The sequence below is a fragment of the Camelina sativa genome, chromosome 11, assembly GCF_030686135.1.
Source record: "Camelina sativa cultivar CO46 ecotype springtype chromosome 11, ASM3068613v1".
NCBI classification, from domain to species: domain Eukaryota; kingdom Viridiplantae; phylum Streptophyta; class Magnoliopsida; order Brassicales; family Brassicaceae; genus Camelina; species Camelina sativa.
The window spans coordinates 15,063,960-15,083,457 of NC_141890.1; the positions used below are offsets into that span (position 1 = coordinate 15,063,960).

Sequence of the window (19,498 nt, forward strand, 5' to 3'; positions counted from 1 at the left end):
TGATACCGAGAATTTAAATGAGAATAAAAAGTCTATCATATGCATATTCTTAATTTCATGCGTGATTGAATTTACGTCGTCTCCTCCATGTATCGTATCTACTATAAGCATAATTAACGTATATACATCCGTTGGAGCTACAGAAAAAAAAACTATATATAACGAAAATTAAGTTGTCGAATGACAGCAAATATTAGAATGCCAAACCTTACATATGTGCATGTATTTTAATATTAATCTTTCTTTTTGTTTCTATGGAACTTGTCTTATAACTGATGTTGTGTTTGATAGTGGGAAACCACTCGGCAAGAGACTTAGTTACTACTATATGTTTCTTTTCCTCACGTCTTGGATTGGATATGATAGACAACAGGTATCCATGTACCAATGTCCATTTCACATATCTAGCATTGGAACTTCACAGTTGATTTTGAACTTCATACTTTTTTTTTTTTTACGTATAAGAAAATATATATGTTGTCTATTTGGAGCGTCACTTTTTCAAGAAAAAATTGTGGTCTCTGATTTGCCTGCTTGAGTATTTTGAACGTTGTTTCCATTTATTTTGTCGATCTGCCCTTTCACTCTAGCCATTTGATACATAGTTATATTAAATTGTGCAAGCTATTGTCGATTTATAAAATGGATCTGTTTATTACGTGAGCACCATGAACCATAAGTGTTATTGCATCAAATTTTGGTAAATAGTAACACTAAATCGTTTTGACCAACACAAGTTACAAAATAAACAATGTCACTATACGTGTAAGCATTGACTAGAGAATTATCAAAAAAGCATTGACTTAGCTAAATCGGATATTTTTGTCCGTACATAATCCTGTTTGACCAAGTTGATTTAGCTATTTTTATTGTTTTTTTGACTTTTAGCCGTGAGTCTTCCATGTTATTTAAAAAAATTATCAAATATGTAACTTGAAATAGTATAGTTTTGACGTGAGAAGCAAAGTTGTTAGGTGAATGAGAAAAGTATTAAACTCAGTATATATTCTAAAATTTGATACAGAATTATAAAGGGCCAATTATAAATGATGTCGAATTACAAGAATTTGAACTAAATAAACTATAATTCTTCTATTTGGTTTATAAAAGTATTTGATAAGATTTTTTCTTGCGTGTTTTAATATAATATCTATTTTACAACATGGTCAGTATGATGTATATAGACCAAAAGGTGACTCACGAAATGACATCCATGTTATTTTCAATAATTTTGTAATTTAAGAAAATGTCCACAAATAAATTGTATATAAATATCTTCGTCTAGTTGACATTTGCCAAGATAGAACAAAACGAAAATGTCTTCATCCCCACAGTCGCAAACAGCCATGGAGAACCCAACTCTTGAGCTCAAAATTGTATCAGCTAGTGACATCAACCATATCGATGCCCCAGACAAAATGGACGTATACGCCGTCGTTACGATTAACGGCGACACAACTCATCAAAAACGAGCGGCCAAAACTCCCATTGATTACGACGGTGGCTCCAACCCTACGTGGAATCACACCGTTAAGTTCTCCGTCAACGAGAGAGAAGCCACCGAAGGCCTATTGACAATAACGGTCAAGCTATTTAGCTATTGGCTACAAGGTGATAATGACCTTTATTTAGGAGAAGTCAACCTCTCGGTTCAGGAGCTTCTTGCCTCAAATCCGATCCCACCGTTTACTAACGGCAACATCAACAAGATGAAGTCAATGGCTTGCCCTATCAAAGCCACAGAAGAAAATATCAAAGCAACACTAAGCCTTTCATACCGGTTTAAACCTGTGCCGGTTGAGGAATGTGATCCTCCATCACCGGTTTATTCGCCATCCATCGGTAAACCCGTTTACAGGAACCTGGATCCAGGAACATTAGGTCAGCCTCTTGTATTTTCCCCTCGGTTTCAATCCACCACGACGAAAATGATCCTAGAGCTCGTAATCAAATACGCCAAGAACATCGAAGATGTCAACGCCTTCTCATCCATGGACGTATACGCTTCGGTTGCTATCCTTAAGGACAGAAAAGTTAAGGATAGGATCAATACCCCTGTCGCTTTCTCCGCTTATACAAACCCAAAGTGGAATCAAATGATTAAGTTTTCTGTCGATGAGAAGTTAGCTCAAGAAGGGCGTTTGACGCTCCTCGTGGAATTGATGAGTCACCGGCCTTTCCTTGGTGATAAGGAAATTGGATTTCTCAGACTTCCCATGCAACAGTTATTGGGCTCAAATCCACCTTATCCGTTGACCAACAGTGGTGATGCTAACGGTATGAAGTTGGAGACGCACGCTTTGACGGGTCCTTATGGCAAAAAAGGTGTCGTGAGCTTCACGTATAGGTTTCTTGCGGAGCAAGTTAATATCCCACCACCATCCACACCACGCCAACCATACATTATGTATGTACCGGTTTCGCCTCAGTCATACCCGTCATCGGATCAGATTCAGGTGACCTCGAGTTATGTGTCTGTTCAACCGGGTGCTAATTCTGGGCCAAGCAACGGTCTAGTACCAATATATATGCCGCCAACATATCAGTCACACGGATACCAACAATATTCACCAAGGAAGTCGAAATCGCAGCTTCAACCGTCACCACGACAGTCGCAGCTTCAACCGTTGCGTATGCAGCCGCTTCCTCAGTAACTACCGGATACAAAATCATATGGATACCAACAGGCAACAATCCTTGGGGGCTTCCCTTTAGAAGCATAATGTGTCGCACTCGTGTTACATTCAGTGCATGCAAAATTAAATCTTCTTGATGGTTATTTATATTGTTAAATGCATTTGATCAGTTAACATTTCCCTTAAAAATAAAAAAGTGTGTCTGTAAAATCATTAGTTAATCTATGAACTGCATAAGAGCATCTCCAATCTACCTCTATTTTTGCTTTAATATTCTATTTTAGAGTAAAATTTCTCACCTCTATATATTGCTATTTCCTATTTGGTTCTATAATAGAGTTAAACTTTTTTTAATTACAATCTAGTCATTTAACTTTCAGTTTTATTATTATTTATAATAAAAATCAAGTAAATAAATAGTTTTAATAGCTAATAATGTAACATAAAATTTAAAATGATTAATAAATACTTTTTGTTTTGAAATTTTATAGTTAGAACAAAAATAAATAAATAAAATTTTATTTTTCATTTATTTGTAAAAATATTTATTTACATAATGATTCTTATGTAAGTGGGCGAATTTTTAATTTTTATAATTAAAATGTATTAATACTAGAATAAAATAAATAAAAGAATATATTGCAATAGAAAACACTTCTATTATAGAGTTACTCTAGAGATAAAAATAAGAAAATACATTGGTCTAGTGTGGACTTTTTGTTTCCAGCTGTGCTTATCAATGTTGTAAGTGGAGTAGTGGATATTTTGTTTAGAGTATATTTCATTTCATTAGAATATACCCTATAAAATAAATTCTAATTTTTTTAAGAGATTATTTGGTTTCTTCTCTTTAATGAGTCTCTAATAAGAAGTTCATTTCTTGGCTTTCGTGAAAAAAAAATGTTTGCGTTTAAAATTGACATGATAAGAAATAAAATAATGTCAATCATAAATCATGAATTTCCAAAATAAATTCAGTTTGATGATACAATACTACAATAGTACAATCTAATATCATCAAATTATATAAACTATTTAAACTACCGAACTTGCGAAGTGTGTAACTTCGATAATTTTAAGGAAAATATCGATCAAGAGAAAAGTATTTGTATGCTTGCTACAAGGTTCTACACATTCTAGTCAGTTTATTTTTGATCTCTAGAAACCTTGTTAATTCCATGTTATTCATTTAATGATTAGTTTTTGGATTTCAAAATCCATATTATGTATTAAATGAATTTAAATGGATTTGAAAGTGTAAAATAGAATGATTCAAATCCAAGGATAAAACATGTTATTTTAAAATCCATGTCTTTTGATTTTTAGAATTTATAATTTTATATGGATTTAGAAATCACATCTCCAATAATAGCCCCTAAGTTTGTATAGTCAAATCTCAAATATTAAATTTCTGATGGAAAATGGAATGTTTGTAAGAAATTACTACAAAAGAAGGATGTGAAAATTTTATAATGTAAAGAAACTTCTTCTCCGTTCCAAGATATTATACATACTATGACTTAGATCTCCACAATATCGCGGAAGAAATATTTCAAAAAAAAATTTAATTTAATTTAAAATTATATATGATAAATTTATTTGAAAGTAATATAATAGTTTAAGAGTATCAAAATATGTGATCCCAATAGAATAAAAATTATTTAAAATGAGAAAATAATAAGTAGTATTAAAACTACATAAATAGTAAACATAAAATGTAAGTTATAGGCGCATAATCCTAAAATGAGAGAAAAAGTGCGATTTTTTTGTGCGATTGTGAGACGGTTACTTTTCCGTCTATTCCTCACACTTGTGACGGTTGTTGAAGACACCGGCGTTGTCGATCACGATCTCCATGATCACTGCGATGGAGTAGTTATCTCCACTAAGAAAACCATGTTTCCTAGGGATGTCGATTCCCTCGCAAGGGATGCCCTTGCTGAGATCTATAAAGAGCAAAGGGCTAATAAGTTTCCCGATCACTCCTCATCTACTTCTCCAACTTATTTCTTCTATAAAGATTTCAATTCCCTTGAGAGAATGGCAGATAACATCTGTAGAGTTTTGCAAGATCTGGACTTGGGTGTCGATGATGTCCCCATTGCACTTCCTTTCGACGTGGTCAACAACGCAGCAGCGGAAAACCGGTTCATACTCATGGTCCGACCAGTGATGCCAAGACGACAAAACCTCCGCTCTCTTATTGCGGTTATGCCACGACTGTGGGGTCAAGCCGGTCTGGTCCACAGCCGAATCGTTGAAGGAATGCGCTTTCAATTTGTTTTCCCCTCCGAAGAATCAATGGAAACTGTGCTAAGGAGAGGACCCTGGACATTTGCGGACCTTATGGTGATTTTGCAGCGATGGACTCCACTAATGCCTCAGGACAATCTTAACTTTATCCCGTTCTGGATCCAAGTTCGCGGTATCCCCCTGCAATACATGAATCAGGAAGTGGTTGCCCATATTGGTCAGGCTATGGGCATGATCATGGACATCGATTATGATCAGTCTGCAGTACAAAGGGTGGAGTATGTCCGCATCAGATTGAACTGGGATATCAAAGATCCCCTTTGTTTCCAACGCAATTTTTAATTTACCCCTGGAGTCAACACCATCCTGAGGTTCAGATATGAGCGACTTAGGGGATTTTGTGAGGCATGCTGTATGCTTACTCATGATTCGGGGGCTTGTCTTCTCCAAAATGGTGGCTTTGATCCCTTCTCAGATGATGATGATAGTGACGAAGACATTCATCCCCCTGCAGCACCAGGAAACCAAAATGTTCGAATTGAGGAACTGAATGAAGGTGATGAGAACGGTAATAACAGAGCTCAAGACAATGGTCCGGTGGCAGATAATATCATATTAGGAGATGCAGAACACCACCGTGATGTAAGGGAGGCAACCACTGAGATAATCAACAGGAAGCGGAAGAGGGAAGTGGGAGAAGGGAGCAACACTGAACAGAGGAAGACAGAACATGAAGATGATGGAGGATCGAACATTGATCCTGAACTTGCTAGAGGGGTGGTGGACCCTAAACCACCACATTCGATATGAAGACAACCTGCTGGAACTGTCAAGGGTTAGGCTCAAACTTGACAGTTCGACGCCTTAAGGAGATTCATAGAAAGTATCTCCCGGACATTATCTGCCTTTCAGAGACAAAGCAGGATGATGATCATATTAGGGATATAGGGGGTGAATTAGGCTTATAGTAACTATGTATCATTTCCTCCTGTAGGTCTTAGTGGTGGTTTAGTTATTTATTGGAAAAATCATGTAACTCTTTCAGTTTCTTTTGCTTCCCCTAATCTTGTAGACTGTTTAGTCGAATATAATGGTTGTTCTTTTTATTTGTCGCTGGTTTATGGGAACCCAGACCCAAACCTTCGTGATCATACTTGGGAACGCCTAGAAAGATTAAATATCACCAGGAAAAACCAACCATGGCTACTAATAGGGGATTCCAATGAAATTCTTAGTAATAGAGAGAAAAAGGGTGGCAGAAATAGACCACAAAAGCTACTTTTAACAATTTTCGAAGAATGGTTCGAGAGTGTGGACTAATAGATTTAAGATCAATTGGGGATAGATTTTCCTGGGCGGGTCAAAGGGGACAACATTATGTTCAATGCTGCTTAGATAGGAACATGGCTAACAAAGCCTGGCTAGATAAATACCCAGCTGCAACCACAGAATTCTTAGAATTTGGAGAATCAGACCATAGACACTTAGTGACATATATTTCCGATGTCGAAGAGCAAAAACGTGGTTGTTATATATATGACAATAGAATGACAACGAAGGAAGGTTTTCATGATGTTGTTATGTCAGGCTAGAAAGATAGCTATAATAGAAACATCCCTTTGGCAAAAAGACTTCACCAATGCCGTCAACACATCTCAAGATGGAAGAAGGCGAATAGGATGAATTCTGAGGAAATAATTAATATAATTCGATTCAAACTAGATAAAGCCGTTGCAGAGGGTGCTCCACTAATGACAAGACAAGGCTTGAGACGAGATCTCAATCAGGCATACATTGATGAAGAAATGTATTGGAAGCTAAAGAGCAGAAACCATTAGATGCAAGCAGGTGATCGAAATACAGCATTTTTTCACTCAACTGCCAAAACAAGACATGTCAAACAGAGAATCAATGCCATACAAGATGAACAAGGTGTTATACAATGAGGAGATAAAGACATAGCGATAGCTGCTGAAGGTTATTTCTCGAACCTTTATGAGTCTGTTCCAGTGGACAAGAAGGAATACGATGCAGTTTTCAGAGGATACACAACCAAGATCACCAACACAATCAATGAAGACCTAATAAAGCCAATCAGTATGGAGGAAATTAAAGCCTCGGTTTTTGCAGTAGGACCACACAAAGCGCCGGGACCAGATGGCTTCACTGCTGCTTTCTATCAAAACTTTTGGGAGGACATCCATCCTGACATCATTCAAGAGGTAGAAAACTTCTTTAATACCGGTGTACTAGACCAGTCGATCAATCATACCAACCTCTGCCTCATCCCAAAAAAGGAGACACCGAATACTATGGCTGAATTTCGACTGATCGCTCTATGCAATGTGGCTTATAAGATCATCTCCAAAATTCTAGTGAACCGCCTTAAGAACCATTTGTCAGGACTGGTCACTGAGAACCAAGCAGCTTTTGTCCCTGGGCGCCTGATCACTGATAACATTATTATTGCCCATGAAGTTTTCCACAGCCTTAACACAAGAACAAGACAAGCAGTGTCATACATGGCCATCAAGACAGACATTTCTAAAGCTTATGATCGGCTTGAGTGGTCTTTTTTGGAAGAAACAATGAAGAGAATGGGATTCCACCCTCAATGGATATCCTGGATTATGAATTGCGTTTCCACAGTAAGTTATTCAGTATTAGTAAATGGTTCACCAGAAGGAAATATAAGGCCAGAAAGGGGTATACGACAAGGAGACCCACTCTCTCCTTATCTTTTCATACTATGTGCTGAAGTCCTCTCCCACCTGATGAATCTAAATATGGCTGAAAGTAAACTACAGGGGATCAGAATCAGTAACAGAAGTCCAGAGGTTAGCCACCTTCTCTTCGCAGATGATTCCCTCTTCTTTACACTAGCAAACGTAAGATCAGCAAAGAAGATAAAAGAGATTTTGCACCAATATGAGCGGGTATCAGGACAGGCTGTAAACCTCAGTAAGTCTTCAATAACCTTTGGTAAGAAAATTCGACAAGTGAACAAGACGAAAGTACGGCATATTCTCAATATACACAACGATGGTGGAGGAGGAAAATACATGGGGATACCTGAACAGTTTGGAAGCAGAAAGAGCGAAATGCTTCACTACATCACGGAGAAGGTTAAAGCAAAAACACAAGGTTGGAACAAGAAATTTTTATCCACAGGTGGAAAGGAAGTTCTTCTCAAATCAGTAGCTCTGGCCATGCCTATATACTCCATGAACGTATTCAAGTTTCCCAAAGAAACTTGTCAGGAGATAAACTCAACACTAGCAATATTTTGGTGGAATTCAGATGAACACACGCAAGGGATGCATTGGTTGTCCTGGAGAGATTAGGGAGCCCTAAAAGTTTAGGGAGACTCAGATTCAGGGATCTGGAACTATTTAATGATGCTTTGTTAGGAAAACAAGCATGGAGATTATTACAACAGCCCCAATGTCTAATGGCAAGGGTAATCAAAGGAAAGTACTACCCAGAATCAAACATCCACAACGCAACAAGAAAACGAAAAGAATCGTATTTTTGGCGATCACTTATTCATGGGAGAGATTTAATGAAACAAGGGGTGAGACCATTAATAGGTAATGGACAGTCAATTGATGCATGGAATGATCCATGGCTCCCAGCAAATCCACCAAGAGCTCCTGTTCCAAGAGGCTATCCCACACCAATGGTTCTAAGTGACTGGATCATATCGGAACCAACAGCATGGGATGAAGAGAAACTAACAGAACTGGTATACCAAGATGATGTTGATATCATAAAAAAAATCAAGTTATACTCGAAACAGGGAGCAGACCTCATGGGATGGCATTATTCAAAGAGTGGTTTCTACTCAGTTAAGTCAGCCTACTATCTCGCAACACAACTACGGGATCATCAACAACTACCAATATCGGGCAACATAGATATGAAGAAGAAAATTTGGAAACTGAAGACAACTCCAAAGATCAAACATTTCTTATGGAAAATGGTGTCACGAATCTTACCAACAGGTGAAAATTTAAGAAAGAGAAACATAACTGATCAAAGTGTATGTCGAAGATGTTGCCAAGCGGAAGAAACAGCCAACCATTTGTTTTTCACCTGTTATCATGCACAATCATTATGGAGAGCTTTGGGACATCCGATCGCTGGTTTGATCAATGCAAATGCATCATTAGAGGAAAATCTTGACAAAGTATTGAGTTGCAGTCTGGTTAACAATATTGATTTCAGCAATCAGCTTCCTATTTGGATCCTATGGAGAATCTGGAAAAGCCGTAACCTCTTAGTTTTCCAGCAAAGACACCAACCATGGTCTCATACAATCCGATCAGCAAGACATGATATTGAAGAATGGATTAATGCAGAAGCATACCTGTCAACACTAAATGCTGTGCACATTACGCCATCATCACGCAGAATTCAGAGCTGGACAAGACCAGAGACTTCTTGGGTCAAATGTAATTATGATGCCTCTTTTGTCAACACAGATAGGGAACCACAAGCTGGATAGATCATAAGAAATTCAAATGGAACTTACATGGGAGCAAACCAAGCAAAAGGATCAAAAGTTCATAATGCCTTAGAGAGTGAATGTCAAAGTCTTATTCAAGCAATGCAGCATTGTTGGATAAAAGGCCTACGCAAAGTTGTTTTCGAAGGAGAATGCCTTGAGTTGACAAAGCTTCTACACATACAATCATTTAATTTTGGAATGCATAATTGGATAAGAGAAGCATTACATTGGAAAGAAAAGTTTGAAGAGGCTAAGTTTACATGGATTGGAAGAGAAGGAAACAAAGCAGCCAACCATTTAGCAAAAGATCCTCTAACCAATAACAATACTTTCATGTTTCATTATTATGTTCCAAATAGCCTAATAAATTTCCTCCATGAGGATTATTGTAATACAACTACTTGATAATCAATAAAATAAGATGTTACAAAAAAAAAGTAAACATAAAATGTTAGTAAAAACACAACCATCAAAATGAAAACCAAAAATATTGTTTATGAAAAAAAAATTGAGATATAACTCTAAAAAGAAATTATAGAATGAAATCATACTGAATCGAAGAAATCTTGCCAAAATTATAATATAAGATATTTTATAAAAAATTATGATAAAGAGTTTCAACCATCATAACAGTTATTAATATTTATATTCTTAATAAAAAACTATTCTGACAAAATGATCTTAAGTGAGTAGATCGAACAAATGGTTGTAACGAGTAAATATAACTTCAAAAAAAAAATTATTAATGGAAAATATATTTAATCTTTAGTGAAAATGTACGAAAGTAAATTATAGTAAAAATACACAATTTCTACTTAAAAGTGTATTTCTCTCCCAGGCACGAACATCGAGGCGCCACTACCATCGAATATCTCCGAAGCCGGTGAGGCTCCTGCTCGCCGGCGTCGAAAAACTTTGTCCCCTTCTTCCCTTTGAAGTTTTTCCTGTCTTCTTAGCTTGTATCTCCCTTCTCTCTTCCCTTTTTTGGCCCATTTTAAATCTTTCCAAATGCTTTCCAAAGAACCCAGATTGCAGAGAAGGCGTGTTCTTCATCGGTTTTAGAAGAGAGTGGAGCTCGACGAACTACACTCTCTATTACATTGACTCAGCTTCTCTGCCGGCGAATCTAAAGTTCTTATTCTCCTTCACGCTCCGATCTGGATTGCATCTCGTCTCCTTTGATTCTTTTCACCCCTCGTTAACTGAGCCTTGCGAGGCAAAGATGGCGACGAGGGGTGAAAGAGGAGGGGGTTGAATACAAAGGGAATATATATAATTTTGTAATTTTATACACTCGTCATCTCTTCCACCTACTATCTTTTCATATTCTATTATCTCACTTATGATATACTGATTATAAAGACATATCATAACTATTTTTTTAAAATCTTTTTTCATCTTTCAATACTCTTTTTTTATCGGTTGAGCATATTACTTACTAACATAGATGTAAAAAAATCTAAGAGAATATATTCAATTTATATTATTTAGAATTTATATAAATTTAATTTTTTATTAGTTTTTAAAATAATATAAATTTAATTTAGTTTAAATAATATAAATTAATTTAAAATAATATAAATTTATTTTAGTTGTTAAATGAAATATTAGATAGAATATTTTGATTAGTTAGAGAGGGGAAGAGGGTGAATGCAAATGTATTTTTCATAAATATACCAAATAAATATCTTGAGGCTTGGGACCTAACTTTACAACTAGCCTTTTTGACAAGTTTTAAACGAAGTTAGTGCACTTAATTACAACACAACCATTTTAATGTTTTCTTGATCATCCATAAAGCTGTTCATAATTTATTATTGAGATGGTTTATCCAATTCTATAGGTTTCTTGCGGACAAGCTACAATCTCATCGCCATCCACGCCACGCCAACCATATATTATCTATACATGTACCGGTCTCGCCTCAATCATACGGGTCATCGGTTCAGATTCAGGTGACTTTGATTTTTTTGTCTGCTCAACCAGATGCTAATTCTAGGCCAAACAACGGTCTAGTACTAATATATATGCCGCCAACATATCAGTCTTCAGTCACATTAATACCAACAATATTCACCAAGGAAGTCAAAATCGCAGCTTCAACCGTCATCAAGACAGTCGCAGCTTCAACCGTCATCAAGACAGTCGCAGCTTCAATCGATGTGTATGAAGCCGCTCCCTCAGTAACTACCGGATAAAAAATCTCATGGATACCAACAGGCAACAATACTTGGGGGCTTCCCTTAGAAGTATAATGTGCCGCACCCATGTTATACATTTAGTGCATGCAAAATTAAATCTTCTTGATTGTTATTTATGTTTTAAATGCATTTGATATTTCTAATTTTGATTTCTCAATTTTGTAAGAAACAGTTACGTTTCTTTAATTTTTGTTTTATTTTGCTTGTTTTGTTTCTCTTTTTAATGAGCTTGAAACTCAGTATAAGTTAAATCATGTTCCTTCCAATATATAGATTCACATTTCTTATTATATTTTATTTTTTTTCACCCCTTTCCTATTATTTTTCTGTTTTCATATTTTAAGTATATTATCATTGGCTCTTCTCCCCCCGTTGTGGGTTCTAATCAGATGATCTTACTAGTTACTACAATGTGAAAGTATGGTTGACATAGAAAAGGTACGTATAGGTTGATCTCTCATTTTTCCTTCCTAACGTTGAATCATTTTCGTGTTTTTGTGTGGAATTCTTCTTATCTGTGTTTGTGGGAAACCACTCGAGAAAGACATGCTATTTCTTTTGGGAAATAGTCTACATATACACAATTTGATTTATATATAAATTTTCAAATACTATTATCAATTTCCATCATATAGAAAATCGAGTATTAATTATAATACACCACGGTAAATGTACACATTGACGACAGTCAATATATGTTTCAGTTTTTGTTGTTCACATGATTTTTAGTATCAGATGTTTCTCGTCGTGATTATTCTCAATATTTTGCACAAGGTAGATAACAATTTTTTTTTGTTGTTCAACAACAAACAGAAAAAAATATTAACTTAAATTAATAGATTGTTATTAATCAAGAAAAAAGCTATATATATATATATATATATATATATATGGATTGACCCCATATATAGCTTGACCCCGTATATATAATGATGACTTTATCATAGTAAATATCTGTGTTTATTTTTTTTTTCTTTTTTTTCTTTTTCTTAAATTGACCCCATATATATAATAAGGCTTGTTCCTATAGTATATATTTTCTGAAATTTGAAGTTTTGCTAAATTCTAAATGCTTCCATGTTATATGAATTAGTCCGTATATTGCAACAGAAGCAGTGTTGAAGAAACTTTCAGCGTACGTATTATTAATAGGTTATCTAGTCTACAACATGGTGTTCATTGACACTGTAAACTGGCAATTTGATTTATGTAACGTTGCATCGACCTTTATTTTAATTTCTTTAGAATATGGTAACATCAGAAAATGTACATGCAGTTGTGTAAATTAATATCTTTGTCTTACTTTACATTTGTCAAGATAAAATACGAGGAGACTAAATTTTCTCGAAAATGTCTATCGTTCCCCCGATCGGGAACCATAGAGAACCCAACTCGTGACTTCAAAATCATATCAGCCGGCTACATAAATGCCATGGACAAGGCGTATACACACGCAAAAATAGGTCTGTTGCATATTGGCCCAATTTTTTGGGACAACATTGACTCAGTTTAAGATACGTGTATGGCACATATATATGCTTGACTTTTGATATATTTTTCAAACCCAAATTGGTATTAATAGTTATACGGAAATTTTCCTTTATGGAATGTTTTCCATTTTTCGTGTCTTTTGCGTAAGATACGTTATTGTAAATCAATATGGTTATATCTAGATACTCTTATCTGATTCGAGAAATGACAAAAATAATATGAGACTATAGAAGTTCTAGTTTTGATTTCAATTACTCGATCAATTAACATTTCTCTTTTAGTAATATGTAAAATCATTAGTTAATCTAGGATTGCATAAGTGGACTTTCTTTCCAGCTGTGCTTATCAATGTTGTAAGTGGACTTTTTTGTTTTTGGTAGCAGTAAGTGGACATTTATTTAGAGTATATTTCATTTCATATGGGTACATGCCATAAATCATAAACTAGTTAAGAGATTGTTTCGTTTCTTTTCATTAATGAGTCTCCTAAGAAGTTCATCTCTGGACTTTGTTTCCAGCATGCGTGAAACTATATAATCTAATTTAAATTCAGTTTAATAAATTGTATAAATTAATGTGACAGCTTTATATATTGTCGTAACACACCAAACCATGTCCATGCATTTCTAGAGATAAATATCTTTACCAAACATTCATCATTAGCCAAGACAAGACTCGACTCTTCTATCGGAAATGTCTCCCCCAGAGGTACAAAGAACCAGAGAGAATAACCCAACCCTCGAGCTTACAATCATCTCAGCCAAAGACGTCAGCCTTATCAATGACTCCGATAAGATGGACGTATACGCCGTTGTTTCAATCACCGGCGACAACATTCAAAAGAAACAAGCGGCCAAAACACCCATTGACTTCCACGGTGGTTCCAATCCGACGTGGAACCACACCATGAAGTTCTCCGTCAATGAAGAAGCAGCCCTATTGCCCTTAAGGTCATGTTATTTAGCTATTGGCTTGAAGGAGAGAATGGCCTTTGCAACAGGTACCAACTCTAAACAGCCCTATTGACCTTTGCAGCCCTATTGACCCGTAACATTAGAAACAGGTACTAACTCTCTAAACATTGCTAAATCTGAACAAACGTGACTAGACGCACCATTCTCAATAATCCAATCATTAGGTGCAAGATATTGTTGAAGAGAAGAAAGAGCATGTTTTTGAAAAGTGAGAATGTGGTTTTCATATCGTAAACTAGTGGAAGGAAAAGGAATTGTACCAAAGGTGGAAGTAGAAGCCATGAGACCATGTTCAGTAACCGTAGCAGTATTATAAGTAGCTGCAGGCTCTTGAGCTGGTACTTGAGAGTTATACTGTGATAAAATCTGTTGCAACTGTTGTGGTGTAAAAGAGTGGAGTATTAAGAGTATTACCATCAAATCGAGCAGGAGAAACCAAGTCAGAAGGAGCTACATATGGATAAGGACCAATCGTAGAAGAATAAGGTGCTTGTTCTGCATAAACATTTGCAACAGCATTCGCCTTCTGAATAGGATCATAAGGAACCATCGGCATTCGTGGTTGAGATTGAGGCATCCGAGGTTGCATCTGAGTGGTCTGCATACGAGGGTTGTAAGAAGATTGATTCTGCATCGTACCATTACCCTTGTAACCACCAGTCTTGTACCCCGGAGGAAAACCATGAAGCTTATAACATCTTTGTATCGTATGCCCCAAATGTCCACAATGTGTACAAACATGCTTATGAGGCCTCATCGTATTATAATCAGCCACATAAGCATTGTCACCATCGTAAGAAGCAGGAGTCGTAGTCTGAAAAGCGACATTATCAACCCGTGTAAGTGGCTTAATGATCCCCTGTCGTTCATCTTGAGTTACCATATTGAAAGCTTCTTCCATAGTAGGTATTGGCTTCAACATCAATATGTGACGCCTAGATTGCTCATAACTCTCATTTAAACCCATGAGAAACTTAGTCACTCGACTTCGCTGCTGTAATTTCTCCCACTTAACAGCCGCATCACACTCACATTCTCCACATGTGCAAACAGGCAATTCTACATAATTCTTGTGTTCTTCCCACAAAGAAACTAAAGATGTGTAGTAAGTAGTAACATCCTGAGATCCTTGCTCAATCTTGCTAAGCTTCTGTTCAATAGCAAAAATCCTAGGTGCATCATCTTGCTTAAACCTAGAGATTATACTCTTCCACATACCCTTTGCAGTAGAAATATAAAGCAAGCTCGCACCTATCTTCTTATCTACCGAGTTCATCAACCAAGTACTCACTATGTCGTTACAACGAGACCAAGTTCCAAAATCTCGATGAGTTTCCAAGGGTTTAGGAATCGTACCATTGATGAATCCCATTTTATTTCTCACATTCAACGCCATCAACATAGATCACCTCCAAGAAGGAAAATCAGAAGCTGTCGTGAGCCGATCCGAGACTAGAACAAGGCCAGCATGATCATTACTATTCAGATAATATGGATTCTCATACTGATCCGTTTGAAAACGCAAAGACTCAGTAGATTCACGCGGATTCGAATTGGTTGGGTTAACCGAAGAAGGAGCTACAAAAGATCCCATTCTCAATGAAAGAATGAAGAATCACAAGAAATCGCAACGAATTTTGATAAAAGAAAAGAGAGATTCGCCACGAAGAAGGTCAATCAAAGACGAGAAACAAAAAGAAGAATAGAAAACCCAAAGAATATGCCTACGATAAGCTCAAAAATCGCAGCAATAACAATCCTCACAAGCTGAAGAAAAGAAATTAAACAACTCATCTCTTCAATTGAACCTCTCACAAGCTTCCCAATGAAATCGAACGAAGCGGAAGACTTAAGAGCAAAGCTCTGATACCATATTAACAATATGATTCACCGGAAAGCATATCGGAGAAGACGAAGAAGAAGAGAACCATCAACGGTTCTAACAAACTTTTATTAACCAAAAAATAATGTGAATATTACAAAGCTTAATCTCATAGTACAATCCACATTTTCCTTATATACTAACACTTATTTAACCAAAATAATTGTACCAGGGTTAACCGGTTATAAACCAATCAATAACCAATCCTCATGTATCCTAATAATTTGGGAGACGTCAACGTCTCGGTTCAGGAGCTTCTTGCCTCAAATCCGCTCCCACCGTTTACTAGTGGTAACGACTATAAACTCAAAATGGTGACATACCCTGTGAAAATCATGGAGAGAACCAACGGAATACTATGCTTCTCTTATCAGCTTAAACCAGCACTACTAGTTAACGATTACTATCCTTTGGCCCTAGATTACTCGCTATTGTATGGTCAACCAATTAATCCAAACCCGGATCCAGTGAATTCAGGTCACCCCGTCATGTGTTCCCCACAACTTCAAACCGCAGTGCCGAAACTGACCCTAGAGCTCATGATCAAATCTGCTAAAGATATAAAGAAGGTCAACATCGGCAACGAGATGAGCGTATACACTTCGGTTATGATCCGTGAAGGTAAGACAACGACTACAACCAATACTCCTATTGCTTATTGTGTCTATAGAAACCCGAGATGGGACCACGAAGTTAAGTTTTCTCTTGATGAAAAGTTAGTTTAAGAGGGTCGTTTGACTCTTGTTGTGAAATTGATTGGATTTCGGACCATTCTTGAAGATAAGGACGTTGGTGAAGTCAAAGTCCCGATTAAGGAGCTCTTTGGATTAAATCCGCCATCTCTTTTGTCAACTAGCAACGGTGATAATAGTAACGGTATGAGTTTGGTGACGCGGGGTGTGAGTGTGACGGGTTCAAACAAAGAAAAAGGAACATTGAGCCTCACTTATAGGTTTCTTGCGGAGTAATCCGTTTCATGCAACCTTAGGTTACCCGATTGTTCAACCAGGAGTAAATGTTGGGTCGAGCAACACTCAACTGCCAATATATATGCAGCCGCAGCAGTACCAGTCACATGGACACTAAGATTGTTCACTACCGCAGCTGCAACCGCAATCACAAAAATGGCCATCTCAACTCCAACCGCTCCACCCGCCACTATAACGTACACACTCACAGTTACAGCAATACCAACAAAATTCTCCACCACAACCGCAAATGCAACAACAGCCGCAATAAAGTAAACATGTATGAGATTGATGCATGATCGGCATAAATTTAATTACATTGTATTTTGTTACTTCTAATTCATGATTTGTTTGGAATTTCAGTTTGGCTCATGGATTTTTTATTATTATTTTTCCCTTCATTTGTTAATTTCATTGGAAAATTTACATATATCCATGAGCGTATCTGTGTATGTAGTTCATTAATTTCAAGTCATCTAACACGGGTGAGACCTAATAAAGGGAACAAAAGAACCTGTGCAATAAAGAAATCAGATTCAAATAGCCAAGTTGAAAGAAGCTAACTGACAAATGGTTCTTAACAAAAAAAAACAATCAAAAGAGTACATAGAAAAGAAAGAAAGAAAAAGTCGACCATCTGCATTCTCATATCAATGGATGTATAATCTGCGCTAAGCTGATCAGCGAAAACAAACAATCGAATTCGATCGATACCTCGTAATGTCGTTCAGAACACCGAAGTGCAAAACCGTGTTGCCTTTATTGTCTTGCTTATTCAACACCAAAAAAAAAAAAGCTTATCAAACTCCTTAAGACGCTTCAGCAGAACAAATGAGTCCATCTGGCTGACAGAACACAAATATAGGGACAATCTGGGAAATAAAAGGCGTTTGTGAAGTCTATGGAGCACAATATGTTCCATGTCTCGTTGTTGCCGCCTAAGGACCATATCACTTGGGTGGGCCAGAGTTTATGGGATATGCTCAAGCGGTTATCAAGGATGCATAAGAGGACACTTAGACAGCGACGGTCAGGTGGATGGGAAGAAGGAGCATTACAGATGACTTGAAAATTTTTAGTGTGAAGATCAAAAGATATAACCTTGGTTTCTTCACACTCGGATAACCAATAAAGTGACTGACAGAAGAAAGTTTGTTATAGAGGATTGAGAAAAAAATCTTCTGTATTACTCACTGTGACTGGACAAAATGAACATAGACTCTTCTCTTATACTAAGGAAGATCCGTTTTATACTATACCAGATCAATTACAGACTCAATGTACGGTTTACAAGCCAACATGCAAGTTTCATCCAAAATATCCAAAGCGTACTTCCGTTGACATAAGGATATTCTTGAAACTGATCTTGCAATTTCAAGGCCAAGAAAATATTGTAATGACCCCAGATCTCTGAGCGTAAAAGCTTTCTTCAAATCTTCTTTCAATGTGCAGACCTCATTATCATCATTACTATTGATAAGAATGTCGTCCACATAGACCAAAACTACAACATACTTACCATTTATATTTCTTATAAACAGAGTATGATCAACATGAGACTTTCTGAACCTCAAAGACATCAGTGTGGAACTGAACTTAATAAACCACTGACTCCATTTCTTTGCAGCTGCAACAACAAGGAAAGTCTTGACTGTCGTCATTTTCGCAACAGGTGAGAAATCATCCACAAAATAACCACCTTCTCTTTGTGTATATCCTTTTGCTACTAATCGTGCCTTGTAATGTTCCAAACTACCATCAGCATTAAGTTTAACCTTGTAAACCCATTTACATCCGATAGCATGTTTATCTGGAGGCAAAGAAACAACATTCAAAGTAGCAGTTCCCTCTAGAGCTTGTAACTCAGCATTCATAGCCTTTAACCAATCATCCGACTTCTTAGCTTGCTAGAATGAACTAGGTTCAGAATATTTGGTAACAAAACAGATATATGATTTGTAAGGTTCTGAGAGTTTGGCATAATTCATATAATCTGATAAAGGATATTGAACTCCGGTATCACTCAGATTGCATTAGTAATCTTGCAAATACGATGGTGCTTTAACTGAACGCTTGGTAAGTGACTTTATATTTGGAGCCGAATCAACAAGAGCAAGAACTGAAGCAGAGTGCCGATGTTTGTAGGAGATTCACCACTCAAGGCTACAAATCAGCACATGCAGAATTCAATGTAGGAGATTCATCACTAACAACCACATGATCTACATTATGAAGCACTGTAGGAGATTCAACACTCAAAACTACAAGTTAAATTTTGTCAGTCTCACTCTCTGCAGAATCATCAATGCTACCAAAAAGATCAGATAAGGTGTGAGGATCACCTTTAGTAAAAGGGAAGATAGTCTCATGAAAAACCACATTTTTTGAGATTTTTATTGAGTTGGACTCCAAATCCAATAGCTTGTATCCTTTATATCCTGCAGGATAACCGAGGAAGACACAAGCTTTTGCCCTTGGTTGAAATTTTGTCCTTTCCTTGTATATGTGAAATTGTAACACAGACAACCAAACATACGTAAACCACTATAAACCACTATATGAATAATGTCATCGTCATCTGCA

General features: G+C 36.6%; 4 pseudogenes across 1 annotated transcript; 3 read left to right on the forward strand and 1 right to left on the reverse strand.

Moving 5' to 3' along the window:
• Nucleotides 1-1,246: 1,246 nt before the first annotated feature.
• LOC104723572 (uncharacterized) lies at nt 1,247-2,907 on the forward strand (annotated as a pseudogene). Its single transcript, XR_015573007.1, has one exon. The product of XR_015573007.1 is annotated as an uncharacterized LOC104723572 (transcript).
• A 1,739-nt stretch (nt 2,908-4,646) lies between these two features.
• LOC147934016 (uncharacterized) lies at nt 4,647-5,699 on the forward strand (annotated as a pseudogene).
• Nucleotides 5,700-13,784: 8,085 nt separating this feature from the next.
• LOC147934017 (uncharacterized) lies at nt 13,785-16,915 on the forward strand (annotated as a pseudogene).
• On the reverse strand, nt 14,129-15,659 carry LOC147934018 (uncharacterized; annotated as a pseudogene).
• Nucleotides 16,916-19,498: the final 2,583 nt, after the last annotated feature.